This window comes from Odocoileus virginianus, chromosome Y, assembly GCF_023699985.2.
Source record: "Odocoileus virginianus isolate 20LAN1187 ecotype Illinois chromosome Y, Ovbor_1.2, whole genome shotgun sequence".
Taxonomy (NCBI): Eukaryota; Metazoa; Chordata; class Mammalia; order Artiodactyla; family Cervidae; genus Odocoileus; species Odocoileus virginianus.
Genome location: NC_069709.1, coordinates 1,170,899 through 1,190,994, shown reverse-complemented (window position 1 = coordinate 1,190,994; position 20,096 = coordinate 1,170,899).

The following is a 20,096-nucleotide window of genomic DNA, read 5'->3' as shown; positions in this document are numbered from 1 at the left end:
TCCTCTCTGTAAAGTGCAGGAGCTTCAGGAATGGGCATCACAGCACTCTCTGTCTGCACTTCCTCTTATAGCCGGGGGCACACTCATGGTAACAGGCGGTCCTCTGTATGTGTGTCCCCAGGAATCCGCCATATGACACGTATTATGAATATACATTATGTACAATAACTATCCCAGTGGCTTAGACAGTAACGAATCTGCCTGTAATGCAGGAGACCCAGGTTCGATCCCTGGGTCAGAAGGATCCCCTGGAGAAGGAAATTGCAACCCACTCCAGTATTCTTGCCTGGAAGATCCCATGGACAGAGGAGCCTGGAGAGCTACAGTCCATGGGGTCACGAAGACTCGGACATGATTGAGCGACTAACACAAATCACAAGTTGCACTAATGGTGTGCGTGTGTATGTGTGCATGGTATATATTTGTGTGTTGTATCTAAGGTCCCCTTTTTCGTAACACGCCCTAAAATATGATTTTTGAGCAAAAATTCAAATTATTTGCAAATACTTCAGGAATCCCGCAAAAAGTGCTGATTATGAAAGGTAAAAAAGAACCTCAGTTTAGGGCAATTCAGGCACCCCGCCACCTAAACCATCCACAACCCTGTTACATCACACTTCAGTGTATTTGGCCTGGAAGAGGACATGGCAACCCACTCCAGCATTCTTGCCTGGAGAAGCCCACAGACTGGCCACTACAGTCCATGGGGTCGCAAGAATCAGACACGACTGACCACACACACTCAGAGTGTCTCGGGGGAGGTGGAAGACCCTGTGTAATCTAGACTCACAAGGCACCTCTCCTGTGCTGATTTGTGAGCACAACAGCTTTCTTTGCATGGAAATGTGTGCCTCGGATCTGCCCTTGGGCACATCCAAGAGGTAAGCAGAGCTTATTTTTCTGCCCCCTTTTCCGGTCCTTCCCCTCTTTCCTGGGACTCACCTCCCAGGACCCTCAGGACTCTGCACAGGCTTCCTTCTTTCCCAACTGAAACCTCATCTCTCCACAGGAAAGATTTGAAAAAATGCATTCGCCGGGAGCTCTAAACAGTCAGTTAAGTATTTTCCGGAATGTGTCACATATGCACCTTCTGTATTAAAGCAACAGGATTTGTTAAGTGCTCAGAAGGGGATTTTGCAAATAGGAAGCTGCTCAGAGAACTTTCATGAAATTAGAACAGAATTTCCTCTCCATGGGCAAGTACTCACATGTCAGCAAAGATGAAAGGCTCGGACCCAGGCAAGGAAAATGTAATGGACAGAAATCCTATTCCTGCAGGCATGTCTGCATCAGTGAGGCCCTCTGCGGGTCCCCAAAATGCTGCAGACGCAGCCACCTTCCTCCTGGGGTTGCTGGCCTGACAATTTCATTAGCCCAAGTTTCAATCCATTCATCCTTCGATCCACAGCCGGGATTCTCAAAACGCGTGCATTCTGCAGGGTGTTAACACACAGGATTAAAGGGATCCTTGGTCAAATAATTTGGGCAGACACTAATGAAATGAAGTGGCCATGTCTACAGTGGATGTTCTGAGGGTTAACCAGGCCCGGGTGCGTCTCAGGAGCTTCAAGAGTAAAATGTATTCTTTCAGGCTCCTCAAAAGTAATGTTTCTTGGCTCTAAGCCTTGAAACAGATCTTAAGCAGTGGTTCTAACATGTAGATTTTCACTGAACAAAATAATCATCCTGGGGGCTGCTGCAGCAATGCATAAGGTCTGCTCTCCCCCCTCCAGCAGACCTGCTGCAGGGATAATGGTTGACATGTTACCATCCACATATTACACCTATAGTCATATTACCTATAGACATGTTACCATCCACATATTACACCATAGACCGCATGCTTGCGTGCTTGCTCAGTCACTCCGTCGTGTCTAACTCTTTACGACGCCGTGGACCATACACCCACCAGGCTCCTCCGTCCACGGGATTCTCCAGGCAAGAACACTGGAGTGGGTTGCCATTTCCTTCTCCGGGGGATCTTCCCGTCCCAGGAGTCAAACCCATGTCTCTCTTGCATTACAGGTGGATTCTTTACCACTGTGCCACCAGAAGTGTCTCTCTCACGGTTCTCAGGCTGAAAAGTCCAAGACGAAGGTATTTGCAGAGCTGGTTTCTGATGAGGGCCTTCCTGATTCTCTCTGTGTCCTTGTTAGGTGGAAAGAACAAAGGAGCTCTCTGGGGCCTCTTTTAGGAGGGCGCTAATCCGATTGATGAGGGTTCCACCCTCATAAACTAATCACCTCCCTCAAAGACCCACCTCCTCCTACCCACACACTGTGGATTAGCGTGGACACAGGAATTTTGAGAGGCACCCCAGCAGTCTGGCTACAACTTTTGGAGACTTTAGATCTGCAGCCTAGGATGAAGCCCTTCCCTCATAACCCTTCTTTCTCTCTTTACACAAGGGACAGGTCTGCATCACTCTCTGCAGGCTCTCCCTGCCTTCTGCCGCGCCATGTGTCTTTTTCCTTCACCCTATATTTCTCCCTCACAGGCATCGTGGATGCCAAAAGATATGTCCACCCAGAACCCGTGAGTATGACTTTATTTGGGAAAAAAAAATAGCCTTTGCAGGTGTTATTAAGTATCTTGATATCATTCTGGATTTGGAGGTCAGCCCTGAATCTAATGACAGTGTCTTAAAAAGCAGAGACATCACTTTGCCAAAGAAGGTCCATGGAGTCAAAGGTATTACATCTTTTCAGTAGTCACATATGGATGTGAGAGTTGGACCATAGAGAAGACTGACCACTGAAGGACTGATGCTTTTGAACTGTGGTGTCGGAGAAGACTCTTGAGAGTCCCTTGGACTGCAAGGAGATCAAACCAGCCAATCCTAAAAATCATTCCTGAGTATTCATTGGAAGGACGGATGCTGAAGCTGAAGTGTCAATACTTTGGCCACCTCATGCGAAGAACCAACTCATTGGAAAAGACCCTGATGCTGGAAAAGATTGAAGGCGGGAGGAGAAGGGGATGACAGAGGATGAGATGGTTGGATGGCATCGCCGACTCAATGGACGTGAGTTTGAGCCAACTCTGGGAGATGGTGAGGGGCAGGGAAGCCTGGAGTGCTGCAGTCCATGGGGTCGCAAAGAGTCGGCCACAACTTGGCAACTAAACACAACAACAGAAGCATCGGGAGGGCTCATCACAGTACAGACTTCAGAGGGAGTTTCTCAGTCAGCAGGTCCGGGACGGGGCCTGAGAACGTGCCTTCTGACAAGTCCCCAGGTGCTGCTCCTGCTGCTGGGCACAGAACAGACTCTTGAGAACCACCAAGCTGGAGGAAGACCCTGACAAAACGACCCCCCGAAGGATTCTCAGGACCCCTTCCCGCCTCCCGGGATACAAGAGTGCCACCAACAGATGAGACTGTCCCACCATCATTTCTTCTCTCTCTCTCTCATTGTACACATGAGCAAACTGGGGCTCGGAGACGTGAGGTGACACCTCCTGCTACAGACTGGATGTCTGCGTCCCGTCAAAATTCACGGTGCTGGTGGTGGTTTAGTCACTCAGTCGTGTCCAGCTCTTTACGACCCCGTGGACTGCAGGCAGGCTCCTCTGTCTGTAGGATTTCCCAGGCAAGAAGACTGGAGTGAGTGGCCATTACACTCCCATACAGAATGAAGAGTTATTAAAAAAGAAAAGAAAAGGAACAATCACCAGCTGGAGCAGGGGCAAGCATGCAGGAAAGTCAGTCACGTGTGTAGGCACAGGTGAAGCAGGCCCTGGTCCAGCAGGGGGCGTGCAGAGAACAGGAGAGCAGCCATCTTGTGGGGCCTGGGCCCACGCGACTCAACCCATCTCTCCAGTCTCAGGCCGCTGGAGTTAGAACGCTTGTCAGCAAGCCCCGACGCCCGTGTCAGTCACACGTCAGGCTGTCAATCCGTGATTTCTGAAACTTGGAATCAAGTCAGAAGTTAAGAAAAGAACCACCACCCCCAAGTTCTGCTCAAATAGTCACTGAGCAAATGAAGCGTTCTTTTAATGTTCTTAAGATGCTTTGACTAAATTTAGAAGTCACCTAAATGGCAGTCAGTGGAACACTAAATAAAGCAGTACATCCTTGAATTGGAAAGGTACAGTGCCATTAATCACCATAGTTTTGAGGAATATATAATGACATGGGAAGATGCTGAGGACACAGCAATTGCGACCCCATGGACGGTACCCCGCCAGGCTTCTCTGTCCATAGGGTTCTCCAGGCAAGAATACTGGAGTGGGTTGCCATGCCCTCTTTCAGGGGATCTTCCTGACCCAGGAAGGGTCATGCCTTCCTGCCACGTCTCCTATGCCTCCTGCATTGGCAGGTGGGTTCTTTACCACTAGCGCCAGCTGGGAAACCCTATATTATACATATATATTTGTCCAAAATAAAAAGCTAAAATTTAAAAGAATAAAGTGTGGTGCTGGAGAAGACTCTTGAGAGTCCCTTGGACTGCAAGGAGATTCAACTAGTCCATCTTAAAGGAAATCAGCTGTCAATATACACAGTAAGGACTGAAGCTGAAGCTGAAGCTCCAGTATTTGGCCACCTGATGCAAAGAACTGACTCATTGGAAAAGACCTTGATGCTGGGAAAGACTGAAGGCAGGAGGAGAAGGTGACGAAGAGGATGAGATGGTTGGATGCCATCACTGACTTGATGGACATGAGTTTGGGTAAGCTCCAGGAGTTGGTGATGGACAGGGAGGCCTGGCGTGCTGCATGGAGGTCGCAAAGAGTCAGACACGACTGAGCGACTGAACAGAACTGATTTTCTATAAAAACCGTCCTGACATTAAATTATCAAATTATAGCTTTGCTCAGAGGAAGTGGCTGCAAAATACAGTCAATTATTAAGACTCTTTTCACATCTAAACTACCTCCTTCTTCCCACAGCGCCAATGGAAAAACTCAAGCAAGACAACACTTCTTCACTGGAAGCAAGGCCATGTCTTTCCAGCAATCCTTATCCTCTTTTGCCATGGGGTGATAAACACTGGTATCAGTTTGTGGATCTCCAAAAAGATTAATTTCTAAATTAAAAGCCACAAAGGACACAAGTCTCCACTACCAAGTGAACTCACGAATGAAAAACAGTCTAAGACATGACAAGCATTTTTAAAATACAGTGGGGTATGTGACTCAGATCAGGCGGCACTGAAGACATTAGAAATGGGAGGTTTAGTGAGGATGCTGGGGCTGGTAGTATGTATTTTAGGTGGTGTTGTTTGGTCACTAAGCCGCATCCGACTCTTTGCGACCCCATGGACGGCAGCACGCCAAGCTTCCCTGTTCCCATACTCATTATGGGGTTCCACAGACAAGAATTGGAGAAGGACATGGCAACCCACTCCAGCATCCTTGCCTGGAGAATCCCATGGACAGAGGAGCCTGGCGGGGCTACAATCCACGGGGTCGCAGGAGTCGGACACGACTGAGTGACCAAACCACCACCACCACAGTCAAGAAGACTGGCGTGGGTTGCCATTTCCTCCTCCAGGGGACCACGTTTTGTCAGAACTCTTCACTATGACCCGTCTGTCTCGGGTGGCCCCGCATGGCCATGGCTCTCGGCTTTACGGAATGACGCAAGTTCCTTCTCCAGGACCAGCCTGTGGTTCATGAAGAAGGGTGCTGTGTGTGCTGCCTCCCATCCCCACACCTTCTGATGGCTGGGTGAAAAGACAGAATGACAGAGGAAGAAAGAAGTCCAGTGAGGAAGGGCAGAGGTGAGGAGGTCGGGGGAGGTACATGTCCGGGGCTCCAGCAGGTAGCAGTGAAAACTAAATCAAACGTGCAAATGCGCTCAAGGCCACGGAGTGAAGGGCAGAGCAGAAAGGTGAGCCGTCTCTTCTTTGCCATCCCACCCTGCCTTCTTTGCTTTCCCCTGGAGACCCACCCATATGTCTCAACCAGGAAAACAGAAAATGACTCAGGATGGCTAAAACGACAGCCAGGCATGACATCACTGGCAGGGGCAACACCTTGAGCTGCGCTGTGACTCCTTGGAGACGGGAGGTTACATTGGTCGTTAACTGTTGCTTTGAGATCCTTCCACAGTTCCTCGGGAGGTTCCAAAGGATGGCTTGTGATACCTTGGGCCGCTTGTCTACAATGTGGATGCAAAAGCAGGTGAGCTTGAGACACCACCTGGAGAATTTTCAGAGCAAGAATCTCCTGAAAATAAAGGCAGCTAAACCCAGAAGCTGAAGCTCCAATACTCAGGCCACCCTGTGAGAAGACCTGATTCATTGGAAAAGACCCTGATGCTGGGAAAGATTGAAGGCAGGAGGAGAAGGCGACGACAGAGGATGAGATGGTTGGATGGTATCACCAATTCAATGGACATGGAGCAAGCTCTGGAAGTTGGTGATGGACAGGGAGGCCTGGCCTGATGGAGTCCATGGGGTTGCAAAGAGTTGGACATGACTGAGCGACTGAACTGAACTGAAACCCAGAAACATTCCAGGCAAAATTTCCTTCTGAAGCATATTGTTGTTGCTCTTCATCCACCAAGTCATGTCGGACTCTTCGTGACCCGATGGACTGCAGTACAAGAGGTTTCCTGTCCCTCACCATCTCCTGGAGTTTGCTCAAGTTCATGTCCATTGAATTGGTGTTGCCATCCAACCATCTCATCCTTCATCACTCCCTTCTCCTCCCGCTTTCAATCTTTCCCAGCATCATGTGGCCAAAGTATTGGAGCTTCAGCTTCAGCATCAGTCCTTCCAATGAATATTCAGGACTGATTTCCTTTAGGATGGACTGGTTGGATCTCCTTGCAGTCCAAGGGACTCTCAAGAGTCTTCTCCAACACCACAGGTCAAAAGCATCAATTCTTCCAAAGCCGAGTGTCATGCAGAACTAGGCAGAGCCAGGAGGCCTTCGAGGGAACATCCTCCATGACCCTGTCTAATGCTCAGCTTCTCTCAGGCCTATTTTCCTTATGCCCGAGAGTTTGGGGCAAGATAAACACTAAGGCTCCCTCTCCAGTTCTCAGATTCCAGGAATCTGCAAATTCTTGACCATACAGATGGCATCTCTGCCACAGGGGACCGGTGAGGTTAAGATGGGATGCAAGTTGAACTGCATTCATCACGGCCGTGTTTAGCACGTGTCTCTTGGAATAGAGAGACGGATATTCGCGTTCCTTTGTGGCTTCTCCACCTGAGAATTCTGACACTTTCCATACGCCAGTGTAACAGGGTGACTCAGCAACTGCGCCTGGGGTGTGTGGCCTTGTGCTTGGCTAAGCCCGCTGCACAACCTGTTTGGCCTTCTCTGCAAACAGTCTGGGCTCAATGAGACGCAGCAGAGACTCCAGTACAAAGAGATCAGCAACAAACGATCGGTCTTCACCCCTTATTTTTCCACGCCAGGGCCGAAGGCAGTGAGATACCAGCGTGGCACTCAATCACACCTGGTGAGGGTACCAGGGTCTCCAGGACATGCATTCCCAGGGCCAGCCAGGGCTGTTTCATTTCTTTCCACAGAAGCAAGGGTGTGGGGGCGGTGGGCAGGGGCAGGTTCCTTTGGGTTTGGCTGGATGAGAACTCCATTCTGAACTGTTTCGTTCCTCTCCACAGTACTATTTCTTAAGAGCAACGAAGGCTCTTTGCATCTCATTTCGGGGCTGCGCTCACACTGATCAAAGATCATGACATTCTTTACAAAGCGAAAGATAACCATTATTTTCTCAGCTCCGTCTTTTCCTAGGACAGGGTGCTGGAGCAGATTTTCGGAGAGGCTGGGAAGTGAGGGGGAGGACGCTGACTCCCGTTGCTGTGGCAACCCCTACACACACACAAAAAATGTGCTCGCTCCGTTTCTGAGTGAGTGAGCTTTCTACCTCTTCAATATCGTGGGTTGCTGTGACGCAGAGATGCGATGAGCCAGGTCTGTCGGCGGGGGGGTGGGGAGGTGGCTTCTTGCTCACTCTCACTCAAGTAAATGCTAGAAGGTCAGGCTGAGATGAAACCTTTTCAGGGATCACTGGGAGTTTCAAAAGCAGGTGTACTTGGGATGGAGCGGGGCAGGGTGTACATGAAGGCATCCTCCTCCAGGCCGCTCGCTGGAAGATAAGCACTTTGGGAAGGGGGCGAGGTCATCATCATGATGTGATGTGCTTACCTTCTCAGTCATGTCCAGCTGTCTGTGACCACATGGACTGTAGCCCACCAGGCTCCTCTGTCCATGGGATTCTCCAAGAATACCGGAATGGGTGGCCATGCCCTCCTCCAGGAGATCTTTCCCACCCAGGGATCGAACCCAGGTCTCCCGCACAGCAGGTGGATCCTTTACCGTCTGAGCCGCCAGGCTAGCCCATGATGTAATAGCTCCCAGCATAGAAGCGGAGAAGCTACCTGGCACATCTGATCTGTATCACTTGGAGCGGTTCATTCCTCTCCTGGGATGCTTTTAAGTCGCCCGCGTGGTGTGGGGAAGCTTTGTGGTGCTTGTCTAGGACAACTGTCAGAACAGGTACAGAGCATCCTTTCTCTGCAGGGCAGTGGGTAATGAATGCCCTGTGGATGGCAGGGGAATAGGTGCCACCAGCAAAGACACAGGAATCGCAAGGTCGGCCTTCAGCAGCTTCATCACAAATGGAGGAAAATTGCTAATAAATGACATAAGAATACGCACCACACAGACCTCCTCTCCATCCACTGCGTCCGTCGTAACACTTGCCAAGGAGATCTTCTAATTGAATTTCATTTTTTAATGTGCTTTTCTCAATGCAGATCACTTTCAAATTCCTTGTTGAGTTTGCTACAACACTGCTTGTGTCTTATGTTTTGGCTCTTTGGCCACAAGGCATGTGAAACCTTAGCTCCCAGACCAGAGATCGAACCTGCGCCCCCTGCGCTGGAAGGCAAAGTCTTAACCCCTGGACCACCAGGGAACTTCCAAGGAGATCTTCTGAAATGGAAGCCATACTTCTCAGGAGTAAGCAATGGACCCCCCACTGCCTACAGAATAAAATTGCATTTGTCCACGTGGAGTTCTCAGCCTTCTTTCACATTCCCCAACTACATGTCCACCATACTTGTTCCAGAAGACTCTCGCAACACACACAAGCCCTTTGCCTCCAACACCTCTGATCATCATTTGTTTTCCAACTAGCGGACCAGCCCTCTCACCTCTGCCTGCCACCATGTTGCTTCTAGGCACTGCCTTTGTGTGTGTGCCTGCCTGCTGAGTCGCTTCAGTTGTTTTCGACTCTTTGTGACCCTACGGACAATAACCTGCCAAGCTCCTCTGTCCCTGGGATTCTCCAGGCAAGAACACTGGAGTGGGTTCCCATTTCCTCCTCCAAGGGATCTTCCCGAGCCAGGGCTCGAACCGGTGTCTCTTACGTCTCCTGCATGGGCAGGCGGGTTCTTTACTGCGAGCACCACCTGGACCTCTGGCCCTCTCCAAACTGGCAAAGTGCCCTCAGCTTTCTTAGATGATCTCAGACACCACATTTTTTTTTTCAAGAAGTCAGCCCCAAGGCTTCCTGCCTTTGCGTTCTCTTGCCTCTGTTTCAGTATCTGGAATCTACTGTTTATTTGCCTGTTTTCCTCCTTGAGGCTGAAGCCTGGGCCTCATTCAACTCCACATTTCCACACAGCATAACAGACTGCATTGCACAGAATAAGCCCCTACGAGTAACTGCTTGTTGCATGAACACATTCACACATAATCTGCAGATGTGGGCGCGTGCTTGTGTGTAAAATGAGCACCTAGCCCCATAGACCCAATCAAGCTTTGGCGTCTGTGGGATGGATTAGAATAGGTTTGGAATCACCCAGTCCCAAAGCCCCACCTTTAGATAAGGTAATGTGGGGCTTATCTAAAATCAGATGAAGAAGGAATCTTGAGCACCATTTTGCAGTAGAGATGGAACCTATGTTGCTTTTTTAAAAACATTATTGAAGTACAGATGGTGTGCAGTATTATATAAGTTATGGGTATACAGTGTATTGAGCAAGAATCTGTTTTTGCAAAGAAATGAAAGTACATTCCAAACACAAGGGCCCCAGTATGTGGAAAGGCTGAAAGGTCAGGAATGTAGAAGTCACATGGAAGTTGGTGGAGAAGGAAATGGCAACCCACTGCAGTACTCTTGCCTAGAGAATTCCGTGGTCAAAAGAGACTGGCGGGCTGCTATCCGTGGGGTCGCACAGAGTCGGACACGACTGAAGCAACTTAGCATGCATGCATGGAAGTTGGTTTCCTGGAATGTCCATTATTAGCTCAATTGTAAATGTGTTTGAGGGCAATGAATGGTTATTTCAAAGCATCCTATGCTATTTACCCTTCCTTCTTCCGTGAAAAGTGCAAGATATAGTGGATGGAATGAGGGCATGGAGCTGAGCGGCCTACTTATAAAGCCCACTTCTATTGCTCAGCATCTCTGTGATACAAACCACCTAACTTCCGCAAGCCTCAGTTTTCTTACCTGTAAAATGGGAACAACGCCTTGTAGTATGGATGGGACAGCATATTACAGAGAGCTGCCTTCACTCCATACAAAGACAAAAACTCCTCCACATTTTCTCCCACCAAGTCACATCTTACTGAACACATGTAAGGAGTTAATTCCAGCTCAAAGCAAAGGTCACCAATATCTGTCACCAAGGACAATGCTCTAGAGTATAGCTGGTTTATAGTGCTGTGTTAGTTTCTCTTCTACAACAGTGTGACTCGGCCGTTAAGTATGCACACGGGGGGGTGAAACTCCCCGCCAACCATCCATCCTACCCCTCGAGGTCATCACAGAGCACCAAGTGGGGCTCCCTCTGTTATAGAGCAGCTTTCCCGCTAGCCAGCTATTTTACACAGGGTGGTGTGGACATGACAGCGTTCCTCTCTCAACTCGTCCCACCCTCTCCTTCCCCGGCGTCTACACATCTGTTCTCTGCATCTCTCTGCATCTCTCTTCTTGCCCTGTGTGGGTTCGTCTGTACCATTTTTCGAGACTCCATAAATATGCATTCATATATTTGTTTTCCTCCTTCTGGCTTACTTCACTGTTTGACAGACTCTACGTTCATCCACATTACTACAAATGACCCAATTTAGTTCCTTTCATGACTTGTATATTGTATATGTGGACCAGATACTGTTGTATATTGTGTATATGGACCATATACATGAGACTGTTGTCCATTGTATATATATGGACCACATCTTTTCTCATCCCTCTGTCAATGGACATTTAGGCTGCCTCTGTGTCCTGACTATTGCATATTGTGCAGCTCATGAGCAGTGAGTGTGTCCTTTTATGATTTTCTCAGGGTACATGGTCAGTAGTGGGATTGCTGGGTCACATGGTAGTGTATTTTTAGTTATTTTAAGGAAACGGGCTTCCCTGAGAGCTCAATTGGTTAAGAATCCACCTGCAATGCAGAGACCCCGGTTCAATTCCTGGGTGGGGAAGATCCGCTGGAGAAGGGATAGGCTACCCACTCCAGTATTCTTGGGCTTCCCTGGTAGCTCAGATGGTAAAGAATCTGCCTGCAATGCGGGAGACCTGGGTTCCATCCCTGAGTTGGGAAGATTCCCTGGAAAAGGGAACAGTTACCCACTCCAGTATTCTGGCCTGCAGAATTCCCTGGACTGTATAGTCCACGGGGCTCTCAAAGAGTCGGACACGACTCAGTGACTTTCACTTTCACTTTTCCATATTGTTTTCCATAACGGTTGTACAATCAGCATTCCTAGCAATACTGTAGGGGGATTCTCTTTTCTCCACGCCCTCTCCAGCATTCATTGTTTCTAGATTTTTGATGACTGTCATTCAGACGGGTGCCAAGTGATACCTCACTGTAGTTTTGATCCACATTTTCTAATAATGAGCTTCTAAGTTGAGCTTCTTTTCATGTGTTTGTTGGCCAAGCTGCATGTCTTCTTTGGAGAAATGTCTGTTTAGGTCTTCCGCCCACTTTCTGATTGGGTTTTATTTTTTTAATATTGAGCTGCATGAGCTGCTTGTATATTTTTAAGATTTCTTTTACTATTTTTAAGTGCCTCTTTTTCTTCTATAAACTTTATTTCATCATTAAAGTGGTGGCTATGAGCTGCAAACATACTGAACCAGAATTATAATTTACAGGTGCTCACTCAGGGCTGTGTATGCAGCTGAAAGAAGCCTATAAAATTAATGGTCACCCTGGACAGAGTGCCTTGAGTCCAAAGAACAGAGTATGGAAATTGAAAGCAAAGGGTAACTACAGCGGAGACTGGTTGGCCAGCCAGTGTTGCTCTAAACAAGTAACAGAGGTCAGCATCACCAGTCACCCACCAGCGGTCCACTCCTGAGCACCTCATGGGCCCTAACAGAATGCAGTGGGAAGGGCACTGCACCTCTCTGTTCTAAGTTGCTTGTTGTTGTTCGGTCAGTAAATTGTGTCCCACTGTTTGAGACCCCATAGACTGCAGCACGCCAGGCCTCCCTGTCCATCACCAACTCCCAGGAGTTTACTCAAACTCATGTCCATCGAGTCAGTGATGCCATCCAACCATCTCATCCTCTGTTGTCCCCTTCTCCTCCCACCTTCAATCTTTCCCAGCATCAGTGTCTTTTCCAATGAGTCAGCTCTTTGCATCAGGTGGCCAAAGTATTGGAGCTTCAGCTTCAGCATCACTCCTTCCAATGAATATTCAGGGTTGATTTCCTTCAGGATGGACTGGTTGGATCTCCTTGCAGTCCAAGGGACTCTCAAGAGTCTTCTCTAGCACCAAAGTTTCAAAAGCATCAAATCTTCGGTGCTCAGTCATCTTTATGGTCCAACTCTCACATCCGTACATGACTATTGCTCCTTATAGCAAATTTCAGACTTAAGTTGAAGAAAGTAGGGAAAACTACTAGGCCATTCAGATATAACCTGATTGGTCATATGATTATACAGTGGAAGTGACAAATAGATTCAAAGGATTACATCCGGTAGACAATGTCTGAAGAACTATGGAAGGAGGTTCATGATATTGTACAGGAGGCAGTTTACTAAGTTAGGAGGGGAAATGCAGACAGAGCACTCGGCTTACAGAGGTTAGCAAGCAATCCAATGAATCTGATCATCGTGATAGTGGTGGAGCCAACATCTACTTTTTGACTGGAGACAGTGCAGAGAAACAGAATAAAAAAGATTACATGGCGGCATTTATTGCAAATATCTGTAAAAGCCAAATGACCCTATTATTGCTGCTGGAGCAGGGATGGGGCGGTCTGTGCCTTGTAGGACTTGACCATCCCTGGCCTCTGCCAAAGTGATAAAGTGAAAGTCACTCAGTCGTGTCCGACTCTTGGCGACCCCATGGACTATACACTCCATGGGATTCTCCCGGCCAGAATACTGGAGTGGGTAGCCGTTCCCTTCTCCAGCGGATCTTCCCAGTCCAGGGATCGAACCCAGTTCTCCCACACTGCAGGCGGATTCTTTACCAGCTGAGCCACAGGGGAAGCCCAAGAAGACTGGAGTGGGTAGCCTTTCCCTTCTCCAGGAGATCTTCCCAACCCAGGAATTGAACCGGGGTCTCCTGCATTGCAGGCAGATTCTTTAGCAACTGAGCTATGAGGGAAGCCCTATATACCTATTGGCAAGCGTCCCCTGGGGTGGAAAAGAAGGGGGAGAGGGAAGCTGAGGACATATGTGTGTCCCTCACTCATGCCTTCCACCTGCTTAAGAGCCAGCAGTACAAAAATACTGGGCTGAACTTCCAACAGGGCAATGTCATGGAATGCAAACAACAAAAAATAAAAGATGGAAGGTGGGGGACTATTCTTGATAAGACGCAATAACCCAGTGCGTTCCGGACACCTGAGCAGCAAGCATCTCCTAAACGTAAACACCGAGTTCACATATAGATGTTCTACCATGCTGAGAGCTCATTGCAACTGTGATGCATTTTCACAGGCAAACCAACCTCCTCCCCACCCCCCACCAGCGCACTCCTGTCATGCAGGCTCTGACTCTGCAGACCTGGGCAGGGCCAAAGTGTCCGCCCTGACGATGAGGCTGCCCTCAGACCACACGTGGAGGAGCCAGGTCACTAGAGGGAGGCGTGTCTGCGTTAGACTCATGAGAATCTGAAATTCACCTCTTGATAAGGAGGTGCCATCAACTGGAGATGTTGTTTCCAAACATATACATATGTTGTCACTGTTCTTTATCTGCTCAGTCCTGGCTGGCTCTCTGTGACCCCCATGGACCCTCCAGGCTCCTCTATCCATGGGATTTCCCAGGCTAGAATCCTGCAGCAGGTTCTTGAAGCAAGAATCCTGAGTTTCCCTGAGAGCGCAGTTGGTAAAGAATCCACTCGCAATGCGGGAGACCCCCGGTTCGATTCCTGGGTCGGGAAGATCCCCTGGAGAAGGGAACGGCTACCCACTCCAGTATTCTGGCCTGGAGAATCCCATGGATGAGTCCATGGGGTCACAAAGAGTCGGACAGGACTGAGCGACTTTCACTTCACTTCTGTTTCCTCCTCCAAGGGATCATCCTGACCCAGGGATCACACCCACGTCTCTTGCATCTCCTGCACTGGTAAGTGGATTCTGTACCAGTGGGGCCACCTGGGAAGCACCCCCCCCCCCCAAAAAAAAAAGTACTGCTGACAGGCTTGGTGTAAAGATTTCCTTAAACAATCACGATATCACTCCACCATGGAGAGGAGAAGCGAGGTGCACGCAGGTTAAGACAATTGGGGCAGGATGCTCTAGTCTGTACTCTGGGTCTGCTTACTTAGCTGGTTTGTTTCCTGCCCCTCCTGACTCTCAAGGGGCGGGAGGGGAGTGGCGCTTAAAGCAGGACCACCGCCTCACTGCTCCAGCATCCATGATCTCCATCACTTAAGCGAGCACTTTGCTCAGCAGGCCTTACCCAGTGGCATCCTGCAATTTTTCCCTTCCATTTCCTTCACACTCCCTACCACCAGATACTCTTTTTTCTTCTGTGAATCCCTGCAGAGGCTCACCTATCAGCACAATTTTGCAACTCGGCTCTGAAACACTCTGTGGTTTCATTACCAAGCCCGGGAAGTTGTTTGGGTTTTTTGTTTTTTTTTTTAAGCAGCAGCGGTGAAACGCAAAACTATTCCCGGCTCTGGCATGCAGACCTTCCCGCTGACCCTACACCAGAGAACAAAAAAAAAAGGATGAAATTACCTCTGCCTCTCATCACGTTTCCGAGACTGAAAGCCATGTCCCCGTAGCAACCCGTGAGGGCCATGAACAGGTGCTTCATTATGGGATACGGCCCCTAGAGTGCTGTCTGCCTCTTTAATTATTGGGACGAAGACCGCTCGGGACGTGCTGGGCAGACCTCAGAGAGGTGGCTGCCGAGTTTCGGCGTTTAAAAAAAAAAATAGGGTTTGCGTGGCCCCAGGAGAAACGATGCCGCATTCAGGATGTAACACATTTGGAAGACTTGGAGGACCAGCAAGGACCTGCTGGCCAGCACAGGGAACTCTGCTCAATGTCATGTGGCCGCCTGGATGTGAGGGGAGTTTGGGGGAGAATGGATACATGTATTTGGATGGCCGAGTCCCTTCACTGTTCAACTGAGATTATCACAACATTGTTAATTGACTATACCTCAATAGACAATAACAAGCTTAATTTAAATAAAGAGGGCAATCCCAGGTTGCCTGGAGAAGCTGGCCAAAGATCCAGTCTTGTTTAGGATGGTGTGTCTCGGTGGCCCAGGGAGGGAGGACCACCAGTCACAGGATCACCCAGGGAGCTGGTTATGCTGGTGGGTTGCTGGGTGTTATCCCTAACCCACTGAATCCAGGTGTTTTGTGTGTGTGTGTGTGTGTGTGTGTGTGTGTGCGTGCATGCTCAGGTGTGTCTAACTCTTTGCAACCCCATGAACTGTAGCCCGCCAGTATCCTCTGTCCTTGGGATCTTCCAGGCAAGAATACTGGAGTGGGCTTGCCATTTCCTCCTCCAAGGAGATCTTCCCCACCCCGGGATTGAACCTGCGTCTCCTGCATTGGGCAGGCAGATTCTTTACCACTGAGCCACCTGCAACAAATCCCCCCGGGGGGATTATAGCACTAAAAAGGGAGGGAAGTAGAGGTTTCGTGTTTCTGGAGCTGAGAGCCACCCCCTCAACTCCTAGGGTTGCGCAGCACCTGGAAGCTGCCCGTGGGGCTTGAGAGAAAAGGCTGACGTGGTAAGTTTATTACTCTTTGGAGCATCCGTACTAGCGTCTGCCATGAGTGTGTCTTCTCTTTGAGATATGCAGCAGGCCCTTCTAGCTTTGCTGATGGCTGTGTAGGAGGAGAATGAAGGGGAGGGAAGGGGTCTCTAAAGCGAGAAGGGGAGAGGCGCTCCATGGAAGAGTGAGACAGGGATCCTGTCCTTTGGCCATCTTCACAGCCCGTCCTGCGGTGGGGGGAACAGCTTGTCTTCTCGGGCTTGTGACGGGCAATCCTGGCAGGCTGATCTGCTCCCTTGGTGGGCTGTTTCCCAGTGAGAGGAACGCCAGGGGAGCAGCGTGGAACACAGTCTTAAACAGCGGTGCCAAGAGCTAGGCCGTGAACCCAGCCCGTGGCTTCTGTGTGGGAGGGAGGAAGCCGTGATGCTGAAATCCCACTGGGAACACGCAGGGCCTCCCAGCTTCCTGCCAGTGAGACGTCTCTGGAGGAAATTACCATCCACTAGAAGGTGCATTTGGTCCTAATTATGTTGGATCGGTTTGACAGTGCTTTTCAGGTTGACTGTATTCTTCGGGGCTTCCCGGGTGGCACTCGTGTTAAAGAACCCGCCCTGCCAATGCAGTGAGATGTAAGAGACTCGGGTTCGATTCCTGGGTGGGGAAGATCCCCTGGAGGAGGGCATGGCGACCTGCTCCAGTATCCTTGCCTGGAGACTCCCATGGACAGAGGAGCCTGGCAGGCTGCAGTCCATGGGATCTCAAAGAGTCGGACATGATTAATAACTAATCATTTTTATTTTAGATCATTCCTTATATAATTATTTTTATTTAGGTGATTACTTATAAAATTAATTGTATAATAAATATAACATTACATATAAGCATAAATATATATTATTAATAATTATAATTATAAATATGATTACATATTATTATATAATATTGTATATATTTTATATAACATGTATAATATATATGTATGTATAATCATATGTATAATATGTACTTATGTATAATAGTATGTATAATATGCATATTATTATAATATATATTATTATATGTATGTGCATATATTACATATACATATTATACATAGATTATATATATATTGCATGTATATGTATATTATATTATTATAAAGTATATAATATGTATATATTATATGTATATATTATAATATAAATATATATTAATATATATAATTATATTATATATTATATTATATGTATATATGTATATATATCTATGTATAATAATATGTATAACAAGTATATGTATGTATAATATGTATATAATAATATAGAATAAATATATATTATAATTATATTATCATTAATTATTATAATCATTAATTAATACATGATATAATTTATTAATATACCATATATCATATATTATAATTAAATTATATTAATTTTAATCAATAAATTATTGTTAATAATTATAAATTAGTATAAATTATAAATTAATATATTATTATATATAACATATATAAGTCACATATATACTATACATCACATATATTATGCATATGTAAATAAAGATATATTATATATAATTATAAATGCATAATATTTATGCTTTAATATAAGTGAGACTTCCCGGTGGCTCAGAAAGTAAAGCGTCTGCCCATGATGCAGGAGACCCGGGTTTGATCCCTGGCTGGGGAAGACCCCCTGGAGAAGGAAACGGCTACTCACTCTAGTATTCTTGTCTGGACAACCCCATGGACGGAGATCCCGTGAGCTACAGTCCAGAGGGTCACAAAGAGTCAGACACAACTGAGCGACTTCACTTTCACTTCACTTTCATAAGTGATACAGCATAGAATGATGATACATATACAAATCACAAATATACAAATTTATATCGAAAGTCCGTGCTTATTTATATCTTAGCATACAGTAAGTCCCACACATGCAAACGAGCTCCATGCTGAGAGTGCATTTGCAGGTCCCGTTGTTCCTAAGCCCCGTGGGCAGCGCAGCCTGTCCCAAAGAGTCAGACGTGACCGAAGTGACCTGGCACGCACCCCGACAGGGTCAGCCTGGCTACCTGACTGACACAGGCGGCCGTACCGGATGGCCCTGTAACACGTGTATACTACCTCTCACACAAAGGCAGTGCGTGAAAAGCAAACACAGGAAATAAAGTAGCATCTTAAATCTCACAGGAGAGGACCTGGAAAAAAATATAGGAGGACGACACAGCTGGCATTGAGGGGCTGACATCGATCGGACGGGCAAGAAGACTGCCCTGCTGACTACAGGAGACACAGGAAGTGGGAGATGGCAGAGCGAAAGCGTCAGCTACAGGGGTCGGAGGGAAAGCTGCAAAGTCACTGCAAAGTCACTCACAACTGATGTGGACGGAACCCACGTTCGCATCTTTGAAAGTCTGCAGTTTGAAGGCTCATAGGTCGGGGATTTAGTGCATAAGTTATTTGAGGGAATTTATGTGTAATTCTATAAAAGTTTGTGTGTTTAGAAAGAAAGAAGGAAAATGAAGTCGCTCACTCGTGTCTGACTCTTTGCCACCCCCTGGATTGTAACCCATCAGGCTCCTCCATCCACTGGGTTTTCCAGACAACAATACTGGAGTGGGTTGCCATTTCCTTCTCCAGGGGAATCTTCCCCACCCAGGGATCGAACCCAGGTCTCCCACATTGTAGGCAGACGCTTTTACTGTCTGAGCCACCGGGGAAGTGGCATGTTTATCTTAATTTAAATGTAAAGATTTTCATGTTTTTAATGACCCCTTGTGTAAAGATGCATCTAATCTATGCTGGATTAACATCGTGCCTTTTCTCTTGATTTCGAAAGAAAATAAACCATTTTCACAGGCCGGAGGCACTGGGCCTCCCACGCCAAGAATTCCGTGCTGACTGTTATGAAGGTGCCTATAATACTGTCTTCCAGGAGGTGAAATAAGTGGGTATTCTGCCCTGGAGAAGATGAGACATCATAAACTCAGCAGGATTCTGTACCCAGCCCACAGGGACTCAGTAAATGTTCCATGATGATGCTTGGTGTTATTTGTTTCCAGGCAGTTTTATGTGGCTCACTTTGAGGTGTATTATAACCCCCGAAATCCAGGGAATTTAATTGAATTTCTCTGAGAGTTCAGGTACACACATCACCAACAGACCGGTGGAGGGAAAGCCCTGGGGAATTCTACGCTTCTCTGCAAAATGAAAGTTTTGCACAGCTTGATTCTCCCCATTAGGAACAGCCCTGCTCAGTAACAGACGCTGATGCTGTGGACACAGGACTCTGCTTACCTGCACCTTTGGTATCAGGGGGAAAAAAAATGTGGAAGATTTCATTCTTCTATCTATAGTGAAGTACAAAATCCAATTTTAAAAATGTGAAATGGCGTGGGGGAAAAAAAAACCCTCAATGGGTGATTACATTCACCGGAAAGGATTCATCATTTGCTGAAATGTGACTGATATTCATCTGATGGGAACACAGTGCCCAAAGCATTTTCCTGCTGAGAAAAGTAAGGAGACACAGGAGCAAGGAAATTCATTTCTCTAGATCCCACATATATGCGCCGGTACGACATCTGTTGGTCTTTTTCTGACTTACTTCACTATGTATGGCACACTCTAGGTTCATTCGTGTCTCTACAAATGACCCGATTTCACTCCTTCTCACAGCTGAGGAATACTCCGTTGTTGAACCTACTTGCGGGGCAGGAATAGGTGTAGATGCAGATGCAGGGGATGGTCTTCTGGACACGGGGCGGTGGGGAGGGGAGAAGCCAAGGGCGATTGGGGTTGACGTACGTGCATATACAGACTACCCTATGCAGATACATGTATAGACTATCCTGTGTATATAAGTATATACATTACCACGTGTGTAGGAAATGGCAACCCACTCCAGCATTCTTGCCTGGAGAATCCCATGGACGGAGGAGCCTGGTGGGCTACAGTCCACGGGGTCGCAA